We start from the raw sequence: 15,437 nt of genomic DNA on the forward strand, positions 1-15,437 counted from the left end.
TTCAAAGTGCTTGAATTAAGCTGTTCTCAGTTTCAATAACGTGGGCGTTTGGAATTAGCACTTGTCACATTTATCTTGTGTCACAGCAGTTACAAATGTATCACTGCAATAATGACAGTTTAACAGGCTACCAAGGGAGGCTGGGGATAGAAGAATAATACCTACCTCGTTTATTATACTTTTTATCCATCAACCTCAAAATGCTTTACAAAGGAAGGTAAGTATCATTATCCCCATTTTACAGATGGTGCCACTGAGGCACAATGGTAAAGTGACTTGCTCAGGGTCACACAGCAGGCCAGTGGCAAGGCCAGGAATAGAACATAGAAGTCCTGAATCCCAATCCAGACCTCTATCTACAGGGCCACATTACAAATGTCTATCAGGGAAGGTTGCAGAATGGTTTTTCACAGTGTGTAATTATGACTGTGGAACTCATTGCCACAAAACATCTTTGAGGCCAAATATTTAGCAAGACTGAAAAAGGGATTATACACGGATGTAAATAGTAAGAATATCCAGTTATAATAGTTAACACTAACATACTTTGAAAGTGATATTCAATCATATGCTTCATGGCAAAAAACAGTCTAACTACTAGTAATTAGGAGGCTTTTTTACACCTTCCTCTGAAGCATCTGGTTCTGGCCACTGTTGGAGATATGATATTGAACTAGATGGACGCCAGATCTGATCAATTACGACAATGCTCATGAATAACTAAAACAATCCTCCCATGATGCAGGAGGACATCCAGTCCTGAACACCAAAAACTTCTTAGAAGTGCAGCCCAGAACTCACAGCCTAGGAGGAGGGCAGCTAAGGAAACTTTAAGCCATCTTTGTCCTCTCCCAATCCTGGGTTGCTCCAGCAGTTGGGACAACCCTGGGGGCTTGCCTGAGTTAGGGCAATGTCCTTGGACTGCCCTATGAGCCACAGCACTTCCTGAAATATCCATGGCACTGTTAGAGGCCACTTTTGAAAGTTTGGCCTTATGTGATTTTGCAAGATAACTCAGCAAATGAGTGCCAGAGTTGGGAATAGAACTCATGTTTTTCTTAGTGGAAATGGAAAAATAAAATCCCATTTTTTTGGCCAAGCAAAGTTTTCAGGTTTTGGAGAAAAATAGAAGAAACTGGTCTATTTAGATTCTGTTATGCTGCCAAAGCACCTCCTGGGAGCTGGAATTTGGGAGCCTTTTGCTCCCATTCTCCTCTATAGACTAGGATTTCTGGTCAAACTACATCTCTCATACTGCACCATAGCCTCTTCTCTTGGTGTGGAGAGGCAGTGAATCACGGAAGTCACATGACCACAGTGCAGCATGAGAGATGAAGTGTGATGGGGCACCCGACCCATGGAGAAGAATAGGAGCTTGGGGCACCCAGATTACCACCCCCATGAGGCACCTCGGTAGCATTTCAGAACCTAAATATTTTAGGGTTTGGATGTTCAGTTTTAAACACAACAAAAAAACAATAAACCCCACTCCCCACTCAAACACGGGTTTCCACAGAAAGCAGATTTTTTTGCCAAAAATCCAATTTTCCTTCGCAACAGTTTCAACAGAAAATTTTCTACCAGCCCTAATCTAGACCAACAGCCATTGTACTAGCCACTCTTTTTTTTTTTTTTTAAGAGGCAGCCACACCATTTCTCCTGAAAGGTGCTCAGGGCTGCACTCATACAAAAGCAGCTACACAAACCAAATTCCTTTGGTTGTTCATTTTAACAACAATTAATATGTTAACTTATTTGATACTAATGTGAACATAATATGTGCTTCCATGGGAATTTCATTGCAAATGAGTAGGTTACTGGTGTCCTGTAATTTTCAGATTGCCAGCACATTAAGAGAGGCAGAATTATTAATTTTTGCTTGCAAGTCATGTTTTTAGTCCTTGATTTATATATAAAGTACAAGTGCACAAAGGAAATGCAAGCATTCAATACACTGAACCCGCAGTATCCAAGAGTTTATACATTTACCCTTTTAAAAGATTGTTGGCAGTTGGTGCTTAAGATATTTACATGCTTAAATATACATTGGTTAGATTATTCATTTCTGGCTTTCTACAGTACAAATATTTAAACTGCAATTAGATTTGTCAGAGTCTCAGGGAGTTGACAATGGTGTCATCAACTGTGGTTTAAAGAAGGGAGAGAAATAAAGAAGCAGAGAGAAAAAGGAAGAATATGATTGTAAAGCCTGGGTTTTCAAACGCTTTCAATTGCATGCAAGATGGTACCCGCAAATAACCCCCGTTTGAACGCCACTGAAAGACAAGAAGATGGGCGGGTGGGGGAGAGCACGGCCTTTGGTTATTTATTCCAGCAAACAACGGCACATGGCAGTTCACAGCCCTCCTATTCCCTGAGCTAATATTTGGAGTACACTGTATCCCAGAGGCAATTTCTGAAGCCCTCCACTTCTCCCCAAAATGAATTGGGGGTTGGGAAAGGTACACTTTTATCATCCAAGGTCCATGTCATAAAACTCAGCAGTAAGTAAAAGATGGAATAAATGACAATGAATAATGATATTACCTTAGAGGGCTAAACAAACATTTATGGCCAGGATCCACTTGTGACAATCCATGAAGTTAAAGTTATTTGCTTCTGAGAGGAAGAAGAGTTAAATCACTCCCAACTCACCAGAACATACACAAACCCCTCTCTGGTTGTCCTGCAGAACCCAGCTTTGATCTTTGAAAATTAAGATGCTCCCCTTTTCACCCCTGTAGCTCCTCCTCTCCAGACAGCTTTGTTTCTTGCCTGTGTTTTCTTCTCAGGGGCAGCCCTTGGAGCTCAAAACCTTCCTTTCTTACTTCCTCCATCACCTGTGCATTGCCATTCCCATGGAGGTGGAATTGCTGTCCCTCCAACCCCTAGAGAGAGGTCTAAGAAATTGTCACAAGCTGAGAACTCCTGATCTAGGTACTTACATGGAGACCGTCAGTGTAGTTTAAACAATCTTTAAGATATTCAGAATGCTACCTTGGAAAATTTACTCGCTTTCACATGCTTAACGAGCAAGAGAACCTGATTTCTATGCTCATTTTTGGACCTAAGGCCTTTTCTTAATGGAATAATTTCAGCTAATCCATCTTTTTTAAAATTGAAGGAATTTTAAATTTATTAAATGGGCATCACTGAACTGTGATCATGCTACCTTCTGTATCCTTTGGACCACCACAAACAAGCTTGGTTTTTTCCAGGTTTATAAGCCCCGGGATGTTATTTATTGGGTCCCCTCCACCAGTTCTTCAGTATAGCCTTGTAAAGCAACACGCAAATTAGCATAAGCTTCCCCCTTAGCCTACTCTCCAGGAGTGAGAGAGAAAGAGCTCCTCATCCCGATACCCTGGAGACCCTGGCCCCTACCAGCCTCCTCCCCTGGTCCTTCCTTTCACTCCCTTAACTGTTCTCAGTTGATGGTTCTCCTGCCTAATTAAACCACTGAGCACTCATCTCCCAATTAAGGCCACTCCTGGGGGCAATAGCTAGTACCTTAGTGACCAGAGTGCTGGGTCAGATCTAGACTCCTAGCACTCTGACCCAGGGACAGAGAGTAAAAAATTCAAAAGTGATTTTTAGGCACTTGAGTCTAAATCACTTTGTAGCTTATGAAATTTTTACCTGTAATTTTTTTCCAGGTAGCAGAGGTTGGACTGTGATGCTCTCTGACCTCTTCTTTTAGTGAAAGCATTGTACATGTGCCTCCTGGTATTAACTGTGACCAAATATTACAAATGCCTCTAATGTACGTTTAAAAATTCTTAGTGACATATCAAATTCTTGTTCCGCCCATTTTTTTTTAATTTATTTTTAAACAACAGCGACATCCTTCCATTTTGCCAAGTGGAATCTTCAGCATACAAGAGAGACAAAATTACACCAGGTTTGTAGAAGAATAGCTGCATGGTTAGGGGGCTTTTGAAAAACAAAAATAAAACCATTAATGAGATTCAGCTTCCCTTCTGAAGGCTGACAGCTGTTTAAGATGTCTTTCACTCCAGGGTAAGTATCCCTCATCCCTCACTGTACTGGGTAACCCAGAGATATAATTTATGATGGATTCACAAACAAAATGGTCAATGGTTCAGTACAAACCAAACATGAGCTGACACATTTCTAAACCCGTCAGTCATGCTGCTTACACAATCTGTTGATCCACTGAACAAATATATGTTGAAAGATTAGGCGGGAGTTGACTGCCATTCAGTAAGATAAATGTAGAGTAGACTCATTTTCTGCCCGACTTAACACTTAAGGATTTGTATTAAAGGGGGAAGAGGAGGAAGAATTCCAGCCACCTAGATCTTTGGAATGAGATAATCCTGCCAAGGACCTCACACAGAGGTTCCTACCAACCCTCCTTCACATGCTGAGCTGCCTTTGTTTTTTCTGCGCAGAATTGCTAGGAAAGCAAATGGGTACTCAAGGAGCACTAGCTCTGGCTATTCACACTTTTTGATGGCAGAAGGAGGGGGGCAAAAAGATGAAGATAGAGTTTTATACAGTATGGTTTTGAATTGAACAGAGCCAGCTGGGCTGTCATAAAGTCTCTTTGTGAGACCACCGTATAACAAAAGAGCTGCAAGCTATTAAGCCAGACTGAGAACTGAAGGCCTTTAAGTAGGAATCTCAGTGCTCATGCTGTCCAATGCCATCCCCTGGCAGATAGTATGTCTAACCTTTACTCAGCTGTTACTTGTTGACACTTTCTCCAGTGTGTGGATGAGGCAGGTTTTCTAGAGCTGTATTTGTCCAGTTTTGCCAGCTGAAGGAGACAGCCCTTGCCTAAGAACTTGTTTTAACACCTACATGTGCAAGGTTAGCAGGACTATCCTGACTTGTAAACAGAGCAGGATGGATAGAGGAAGGTAATTCTGTTCCACGTGTATGTTCCCATTCGGGCACCCTGACGCATGGCTAATCTCAGAATGCTTACATGCTGTTGTCCCTATTCCTCCTGCATCATATAGTAGTTACCCTGGTAGATTTTGACTTAGTTAAATAGATAAGGGCTCATTGTGCTAAGCTATGCTTATCCTGCCTTCCAAAGTTTGTTTAGTCTATCTGTTCTAACAGATTACAAACCCTTTAGCACAGGGTGTGTTTTTAAATAAATGTTTGTACATTTTCCAGCATAATGGAACACTGATCCTTAGACATACTGCAGTACAAATAATAATGTCTTAAATAGATAGCAAATATTGTGCAATATTATTAAATTCTTTCAGGTAATTGTCAAGTTAAGGGTAGCTGTAGGTCACTCAAATATACAATCACCAATATCTGCATATCCTTTCAAGCTAACTTTACTGAAAATCTTACTAACATTTTATTAAATAAAGATGTTTTTGCTTATATTGACCTAATACATATGGTAATAAATGCAACTTAATTCACTTTTCCAATGTGTTTGATATTAACATAGTTCTGCTCTCTGACACAGTCTGTTCCTTCTTTGATCTTTGTATCTTTATTGTGGTACGGTGGACATGACAGATGGTTTATGTGCCTCTGAATACTAGTATCCTTCATTCTAAAGCCATATTCCAACTGCAACCTCATGAGGCTCAGCAACAGAAATCAGCCAGCCCTTGGCCTGTGAACAATCTTGTGATGATGCCCCACTATGACTGTCACAGTGCATTTGGTACAACACAAAGCGACACCTGGCACACACCAGTGCATTTCACTCAGCTAGAATTTGAGGTGGCCTAGGGTGTTTACACAGGCAGTCTCAGCAGAGAGACTATTGACTGGCCATGGAGACTGAACTGCTCTCTCAGCCATAGACCTAGTCCCTGCAGGTCAGGGTCGACACAGACAACTTAAGGAAGTAGCATGGAGATGCTTGCACTGGTGCTGCATTTCCTGTACCATTTCTATGGTCAAAGAGGGGAAAGGATTCCATTTCCACTGTCATCACTGGTTCTAAGTGCATTTTACTGACTTTTTGGTAACCCTTTTCTCTCTTAAAATGGAGACTCTTAAAGCCTGTGACTTTCATTGCACTGTCTATATTTTCCATTGATTTGTTAGTCATTTCTTTGAAACAATTTCCTGCCAGACAGTTCAAAGGACACACACACACACAATTTAACAGTCACACCTCTGTCTGAATTTTTTTTTAAACTTAGTATAGTTACAATTCTACCAGAAGCAGAGAGTTTATGACTGTAAATGAAAGTCACGAAAAACAACTTTTTTCCATCTATTTTTTCCCCCCAGGTACTTGAATTGATGCATTAGACCACACTTAGTAGATAGTTGGTTTCACTATTTCTCCCGGACAGCCATTTCTCCCCTCCCCAGTGTTTGTGTGGATCTTTCACACAACAGGAAAGAGGAACTTTGTTTCTTTGTTAATTAGAAGATATAACTGTCAAACCCCCAAATTTGGCATAGGGATGAGTGGCATCTGAAACTGGATTTTTTTTTATTAATATTAACTTGATCACAAGTTGGCACTGTTCCCTTAGAGACCATACAATAGGTCTCCTAATTATGATTCACCCAGTGCTCATTTTTATTCTATTGTCAGATATTTGCCTTCTGAGTTTATCAGCAAGTTCATCGTCAAAAGGGGTTAGTGAACAGCACACAGTGCTCTCATGCATCAGATTTGTTTAAACTTCACTGCAATCAGCGGTGCCTCTATGTATTTTGCCACCCCAAGCACGGCAGGCAGGCGGCTTTCAGCGGCATGCCTGCGGGAGGTCTGCTGGTCCTGTGTCTTCGGCGTCCCCGCCGTCAAATTGCCGCCGAAGCCGTGACACCAGTGGACCTCCTGCAGGCGCGCTGCCGCCTCACGGCGACCGTCAGGCTGTCCCCCTCCCCCCCGCCCGCAGCTTGCCGTCCCAGGCACGCGCTTGGAGCGCTGGTGCCTGGAGCCGCCCCGACTGCAATTTTTAGCTTGAAAGGAATCATTTGAACACCACTAGTGAATTAGTTTCTTCCATGCCCTGTGTTTATTTAACTTATTTAGATTTATAATTTCAAAAGAGAATACCCATCCTATGAGCTTCTGGCATCCTTGACAAATTCTTAATACAGCACATCATAAGCGGACTGTGGATAGTTGGCTGCTAATAGCACTGAGACAGGAGTGGGAGTCAGGGCACGTGAATGGCAATAGACATCCTATGTGACTTAAGAAAAATTCTCTCAAATATATGTACTTCAAATTTGGCATCTAAATAATTGACACTATTTTCAGAGGATCTAAACGTTGTGGGTGCTCAGCAGGCCAATTGTTTGGGTGACTTTGGTCTTAATCGTTGATCCTCATCTATTAAATGGGAATAATGTTTGTGGTGAGATAAGTTAAATATTTGACAAGCAAGCTGAGATCTTCAGACAAAAACACTTTGCACTAATGTAAAGCCTAACAGGCTTGTTTGCCACTTCTCATGCAATAAAGTACATAGAAAGAAGTGTCTCCATTAATTCCATTTTAGGGGTGAGGCACAAACTACAGGATTTGATTTCAAGGACTCCATAGGAGTCCAGGGCCATCCATACCATCTATGCCCCAGTGTGCATATTCACTCACACTTTGACAGAGTTACTCCAGCAGAACCACTCTATCACGGATTAAGCAGTCAATGGTGGTCCTAGGAGATCTGGTATTTTTCCACTCTGAACTCCACAGGGCTCTTATGGGAGTACAGTGTCATCACCTTGAGCCTATCCCCTCCCAAGACCTGCCCCTACATGGATCCCAAACCCATAGAAAGCCCTCCATAAGTCCGGGGGAAGACATTGCAGTGGAGATAGCTGAGTTGCTTTTCCATGTGGGCATGGAACAATCCTTGCTCAGAGAGTGGTATGGACCACGGGAGAGAGACAATCCGATCCATTATTGTTATCCCGTTAGTGTATTCCTAAAGCTCACATATCACTCTCAGCCAAAAAGACAGAACATTATCTGGAACATCGTACTCTATGCCAAAATACATGGCAGTACCTGCAATTTTTATTTTAACTAAATTTGTTGATTTTGATCTGCTTAATCTTAAGCATCTGATCATCCCTCTGGAAGTCCTAGACACAAAACCTCACCACTAAAGTTATACTGCAAAACAAAGCTACAATATGGATTTCATACATTCACTGGAAACAGTTTGCATTGTAAAGAAAACAAACTTGACCATCTGGATTAAGTTGCTGCAGATTGTTGGGTATTTGCCTTCAGTCCATACTGCCAACATATATGGCTAGCAGCATCATATTTAGCACAGCAGTAACCTGTGATAGGCAGCCTGGCTCTTCTGAAAGCCCTACTCAGCTGAAATGAGGGCCAGTCAGAAACTGAAGTTAGTATAGTGAAGTATAAGCAGAACAGACACATAGGGGATGCACAGTAAAGAAAAATAAGGGTTAGTGGCTCTTCAAGTAACTCAAATATAGGGCCATTCTCAGTAGGTGTAAGCTCATTTGGCTGCACTGAGCTCAATGAAGCTATGCTGATCTACATCTGCAGCAGACCTGGCCCTCACTGTCTACGGAGCATCTAGCTTTACTTCCTGGAACTGGTTAATTGCCTTTACAGTCTGCCAGAAGAAGGTAAGGTTGTGAATACTTACATGTTATACTAGATAAACTTAAAAGCAGCAAAGAATCCTGTGGCACCTTATAGACTAACAGACGTTTTGCAGCATGAGCTTTCGTGGGTGAATGCAAGTGGGCATCCGACAAAGTGGGCATTCACCCACGAAAGCTCATGCTGCAAAACGTCTGTTAGTCTATAAGGTGCCACAGGATTCTTTGCTGCTTTTACAGAACCAGACTAACATGGCTACCTCTCTGATACTAGATAAACTTAAGACAGTCTAAACATACTTCCATGCAAATTTTCAAAGATAATTAAAAGAAACCCCACTTCAAATACAGGAAGTTGGATTAGAATCTTTGCATGGAGGTGCCCCACTGTGTTCTAAAATACCAGAATCAGCAGAAGGTAAGAAGCAGCATGAAGCATGTATTTATTATGTCTTGAGATTATACCACAGGTCACCCCTGCCTTCTGTTTACACTGCAGTGACCCTTCAAGCTCCAGGAGCAGTTTGTTCAGCTGTCTCTACAACCCAGGTTTTGCACTGTATTTCATCCATTAAGCCACACTTTATCTTTCTGGTACTATAGTCTAGATAAAATACACAAAAAACTTTCTGAATGGTCTCATTTAGACTGTAAGCTCTTTGGGGGCAGGGACCACGTCTTCTTGTGTATTCGTACCGTTCTTCGCACAATGGGGCCCCAAATCCCCTTTGTGATTTTGGTCACCACTATAGTCCAAATTAACAGTCCACACATGATTTATACTGCTTAGTGCTAAAATGATAGCGAGTGTACAGTATATTTAATACATAGTGTACATTCTCTATTAGTGCATTGCGGTTACTGGAAAAGTTACATGAGGACAGTTCTAACGCTCCTTGTGTGACTTTTCCAATTACCATAATGCACTGTGTCTATATTCAGTAGATCTAGATCAGTGTTCCACACCATACTAATTAGGCTGGTTTATAGTACAGTATCATCCTTTATTTTGGTAACTGCTCTGTCAAGATGTATGAAGTGGTTGCTCCATATGCTCTACACTGTAATCTTGATGTGGGTGTTTAACTCTAGATCGGGGTAGGCAACCTGTGGCATGCGAGCTGGTTTTCAGTGGCACTCACACTGCCCAGGTCCTGGCCACCGGTCTGGGGGGCTCTGCATTTTAATTTAATTTTAAATGAAGCATCTTAAAACATTTTAAAAACCTTATTTACTTTACATACAACAATAGTTTAGTTATATATTATAGACTTATAGAAAGAGCCCTTCTAAAAATGTTAAAATGTATTACTGGCACGCGAAACCTTAAATTAGAGTTTATAAATGAAGATGCGGCACATCACTTCTGAAAGGTTGCCGAACCCTGCTCTAGATAGAGAGGATTTACACTGCTTCACTTGTATTTTTCAAGAGCACATCAGTTACTGCAGCAGGGGAAGTGATATGCATGTGACATCTCTGGGATCTCCACATATCGGAACCACGCTGGTATTTTTAATGTACCAATTTCTTCTTCTTCACATATCATAAGCAAAACTCAAAGAGCTCAACAGTTTTCTACAGCCCACTCTAGATTGAATCACACAGAGAGAAGAACACAGAAGGATTTCATTGCTCAGTGCTCTCTCTTTTTTCCTTCCTGTCTGAGGTTAATCTCTTCCAGTTCCTCTCTCCTATACCTATCTGCTAATTTAACATCTTCTCCCTTTTGCTTACCTCCACTCTCACCCTTTCTTTCCCTCTCTCCCTACTATAGTGTCTCCTCTTTCTCCTGAGCTCCCACTAGCCCCCATGATGGGAGCTGATGTAACTTACTGTCACTACAGAGTGCTGGTTGGTGAAGCTTCTGGAATAGATGGCTTCCCTGGTTCCTATTGCTTACCCCACTTTGCTAAAATGAGAGAAACAATGAAAACTGGGCAAGTGGAGTGGGAGAAATGCAAAACTTACGTAGCTCTGCTCAAAGAGACAACAGTCCATAGGAGCAGGAAGGAAGCCTTACACCCTATTAATTCTCAAGACAGAGGAACACAGATCACCAAGAAGAAATCTGGGATTTCCCAGTCAAATCTGGACTTCTGGCAAGAATGGGCTGGCTGGGAAGTTAAAAGAGAGCAAGAGCTTAGATACCTTTCTGTGGTGACCAAAAGAACAAGATGTAGAATTTTCCCAGCATGAGGCTTAATTCATTAAAGGGATCACGATGACAGACTAAGAAGGAAAACTAAAGGAGAAGAGTTACTTGACTGCAAAAGGAAGGAGCATAGTGAATAAGGAAAAGAGGAAGAAAATTCATTTAAAAACTTGGGGGAAGAGTAATGCCTTTATGTAAGTATAATTGGTGGATGTAAGGTGGAAGTTCACATATGTAATTGCCCTCAGTTGTACCAGTAGACAGGTTTGGATCCATGGAGCCTACTCAGAAAGACCTTATATTCTTCAACAGCTTATCTTCCTCCCAAACAGGTCCTCTTTCAGATGCTTGAATTAGGGACAATGGGACCCCCAGCCCCTTCAGGAAGGAAATAAAATTTGAACAAGATAGAGCTACCAAAAGAACAAAACAGCTCCTCCTTCCATCCTGCATAATCTGCTAGACTACTTCTCATTAGTCCCAGAAGCAGCAAAAGTACATGCTCCTTCTACATCCTGGGAACTCAAGCACAGAAAGGGTGGGATTTATTGCCATCCTTACACAGTCTTATTTATGAGGCCAATCACAATTTACCTGTTCATATGAAATAGTACAAATAGCCCAGCTCTTTGCAGAACTTGGAGAACAGGGTGGTTCTTTTTAAAAATCAGGAAAGATAGAGGATAATCTGACAATTTAATAGACCTTTCTCATCTCCCACACCTAAGACTAGAGAGACAAAGCGTGTGTAAGACGTGGATCGGTCTCTTTTAAAAAAAAAAAAAAAAAAAGCTCAAAAAACAACAGGAAAGAAATCAGTTAAAATGAAATCAAATTAAAGTTCCTTTTCTAGGAGGTGGAAGTTGATTGCTATGGGATACTCAGACAATTTCTCCGAAGTGAAGCTGTTCTTATTGTTTAATTTCTGTTTTCTTTCATTTTGCTTTTCATAACATGAGTTTCTTCAGACCAGCATACCAGCAAGCTACCTCCTAGGGAGCTGGAGAGACAGTCAAATAACTGGCAATGTTTTACTTTTGATTGAATGTCTTGCTTGAGGCATATTTTCAGGCTTTGGATGAAAGCATGGGAAATTGCTATGGATAAACCTCAGACTTTAAAGTAGCAGTGTAGTGGGGAAGACACTTGCTATAACAGATATTGTAGTACATTTCAAAAACAACACAGCAGAACACAATTCTATTCTTGGTAGAAGAAGATTCAAAGTCACTGCGTACAAGATTTTAACAAACAAGCCACACACAATACAAAACCTATTTTAGCCTTTTCTACAGTACCCACCACAACAGCTAAAAGGCAGCAATCTCACCAATAAGTATATTTAGTTATTTTATGTCATTTTGCACAGCATAGAGAACAAGATTAACTGTAAAGCATTTTTAATAGTTCAGCCTAATGGTTTTAAGGTGACTTCCCTGTAACACTCAGAAATTTGGGGCATTTGTGGCAATATATATACACACACACACACACACTACTTGTTCATCTACAAGACAGTCTGGTAGATTCAACCTACCAGCAATAAAGGTGGCAGACAGAACTGTGAATGAGACTTCCTCCATGTAAACCCCTAGTCCACTTTACTCCCCCCAGGCCATTTGTCTATTTTAATAGGGAAGCATGGAAACTTCACCTCACCCGTTGAGCTGATATCTGCTCCTATTCCTCCCTAGCCTGTAATTCTGCTTAGGCCCCTTTAAAAAAAAAAAAAAAAAAGACACCACACATGGAAGAGCCATGATCTTGGACCCTTTCACACAAACCAGTTGGGGTTATTGTAATCACAGAGAGAGGTTGGAAGACAAAGGCCTATACAGCTCTGGCCACACAGAAGGCAAGAGGTTATTCTCAGTGGAGACACCTCGGAAGCCAGCACGTATGCTCACCTCTTTAGAATTTGATATTGCAGATTCTCCTGTAGTCCTTTCCATCATACTTGGGAACATGCCTGATTTCTCTAGCTTCCCTCAAGGGCCAATATGGTCTGAAGATCCCACTATTTTAATCTCTTAAAAAGGTCTTTCCTCCTTACCCTCTTTCTGCATTACCACATGGAGCCCACCCAGGTCACCTCGGAGCATTTGGAGCCTGGAGGAATTGAAACTGAGCATCAGTATTCTTGAACTTCAAGTAGAACTGAATCCTCTGCTTCCCAACTTTCATTCTACTTGTCACTTCCCTGAACAGGAAGGGGACACCCACAGGGAGACCATTCTGAAAGGCCTTCCACCCAAGGAAGTGGAGGTTCCCAGGAGAAGAACAATGCCCAAAAAAACAGTTCAGTGACCTACAACAAGGGAATCTGGTATGAGATTTTAATACATACAGTACTCTCAACCTGTCAAAAATGTGTCACACATACAGTATACTGGTTAGCCAACCTAACCTGGTGGTGCTCTCTGAGCTCAAAGCCCACAATTATAAATGTGTACATAGGACTGCAGAGTGGAACTGGAGTACTGGTTCTTTCACAAGCTTTCTCCCAAGGATGCTTGGGGGGGGGGGGGGGAAATCAGGGACAGAGAGAAATATCATCACTGCATCCGACGAAGTGGGTATTCACCCACGAAAGCTCATGCTCCAAAACGTCTGTTAGTCTATAAGGTGCCACAGGATTCTTTGCTGCTTTTACTGCTCTCTTTGTTGTCCTCACTCTCCTCAGTCACATCTCATTAATTTGATATTCCACCTTGGTTTCTCCTTGACCAGTGCTCCACTCATCCTCACCTCCAAGTTAACAGCTTGAAAATGAGCATAGCAGCTTCCTGAAGGAAGCTCTGAGGAGGTTACAGATCACATCATTAGAAGCAAAAAGCCCTCTGTCCTCATCACCATAGTTGAAACTGGCACCTTCTGGACTGCAGTCTGAAACACAGAGGCTCATTCTCAAGTCAGCAGACTATAATGGACTTCTTACCAACTGGTATTTCAAAAGGGACACTCACTCAGTGTCTATAAATAACATACCACAGTGAGTGCAGAGTGGCAACATGGTCTCCTCACACATCCATAGAATACCGGCAGCTGGATCTACCTGCCATGTAAGACACTTCCTTGATCAGGCATGGCAAACTAAACAATGAGGTAAATACTTGCCCCATTGAAGGTTGCCACTTCTTACATTTCTTCTTCTCTATAGTTTCCTATAACTTATTCCTGCTATGGGAGTTTCTAACTGGAGAAAGAGGGTGTACTAGTACCTTGCTTTCTTGTGTCCTGCTAGGTGTAGCAGAACACAAAACTAACATTCTTGTAGATTGGGCAAAAATTAAACCATGACGAATGGAAATATTGGCAAATGGTTTTCCTTCCTGCAAGCTAGCCAAATGAGTTTCAGATGCCCACTTTGATGAATTGGAGAACAACTCTGAATTCACCATGAAGAAATCCAGTAGAGATAAGTGCAAAGTACTTCACTTAAGAATAAAAAAAATCAAACACACAACTACAAAATGGGGAATAACTGTCTAGGAAATCATACTGCTGAAAAGGATCCAGGGGCTGTAGCGGATGATAAATTGAATGTGAGTCAACAATGTGATGCAGCTGCAGAAATGGCAAGTATCATTCTGGGGTATATTAACAAGAGTGTTGTATGTAAGACACAGGTGGTAGTTGTCCCACTCTACTCAGCACTGATGAGGCCTCAGCTGGAATAAAAGTCTGGCACCTGGAATTGGACACAGTGTGAACAAAGTAGAAAGAGTCCAGAGGAGAACAACAAAAATGACAGAAAGTTTAGAAAATCTGACTTATGAGGAAAGTTTTAAAAACAAGGCATGTTTAGCTTTGAGAAAAGAAGACATGAAGCCCATAGACACTCTAGCAGCCAACAGAGTTCAGTCCAGAATTTGTTCTATGGAAGCACAGGGGCTTAGCTTACCTCTCTGGCATCGATTCTTAGTCACCACCTCAGTTCACCCTTTCATACATGTCTTAGTGTCCCCTCCAAAGACAGCGCCTCTCACTCTGGCAGCTGGGTGATTTGGCTCTCCAATCAAATATAAAGTCCTCCTCTTCAGAGGTAAATACAGTAGTCCAAACAAACAGAACAGTCTTTCTTCTTGTGGGCTCAGTAATGTACTTTGACCTCAGTTCCCTCTGACCTGCCCCCATCAAATTTGCTGCAGCAAATTGAAGGAGTGGGGCTTCTTTCCTGGGACCCCTACACAAGAAGCTGATATTGATGGCATGTCTCAGCCCACTGTGTTTGTCCCACCCATTTTCCTTTACTTGTATCTGTCTGGAGCTCAGCTTCCCTAGCACAGGGCTCACTTCTCTTTGGCTGAGGGGTTGCAAACAGTCCCATTAATCAAACTCCTCCCACTCCCCAGGGTTCCGTAATCTCCAATTTGTCTCTGAGCTAATCACCAATCAACCTCATTTGGGCTTTTAACCTGAAGAGCCCCAGCTAACCCATGTAACATTTTTCCAGCTTACAGCTACTACTTCTCAGGTACCTATAAGTGAGCTCTTTTGTAGCCCTGTCTCCTTTCCCAGTAAGCTCTGTTGTTGCCTGTACTCATGGTCTTTGGGCACTACAACCCCCAGGATTCCCTTAGTTCTGGACTGACTCAGGACTGGGTCCACGCTTATGCTGTAGCCTCCCTTAAAGGGCCCAGCACATACTGTTACAAACAGGAAGACAATTCTCTATTAAACTACAGAATGGTTTTAAAATATTTTAGAGAAAGGTTATCATTGT

General features: G+C 41.8%; 1 long non-coding RNA gene across 2 annotated transcripts in view; it reads right to left on the reverse strand.

The window, feature by feature from the left end:
- The window catches only part of LOC120408693, an 82,602-nt gene extending 67,374 nt beyond the window's left edge, over positions 1-15,228 (reverse strand). The window contains exon 1 of one of the 2 annotated variants that reach the window (XR_005600889.1): positions 14,616-15,228. This is a non-coding gene — a long non-coding RNA (uncharacterized LOC120408693). The remainder of the gene's footprint in view (positions 1-14,615) is intronic. The other variant, XR_005600888.1, reaches the window with a different exon arrangement.
- Between the last annotated feature and the right edge of the window lie 209 nt (positions 15,229-15,437).

Source organism: Mauremys reevesii, linkage group 6 (assembly GCF_016161935.1).
Source record: "Mauremys reevesii isolate NIE-2019 linkage group 6, ASM1616193v1, whole genome shotgun sequence".
NCBI lineage: Eukaryota > Metazoa > Chordata > Testudines > Geoemydidae > Mauremys > Mauremys reevesii.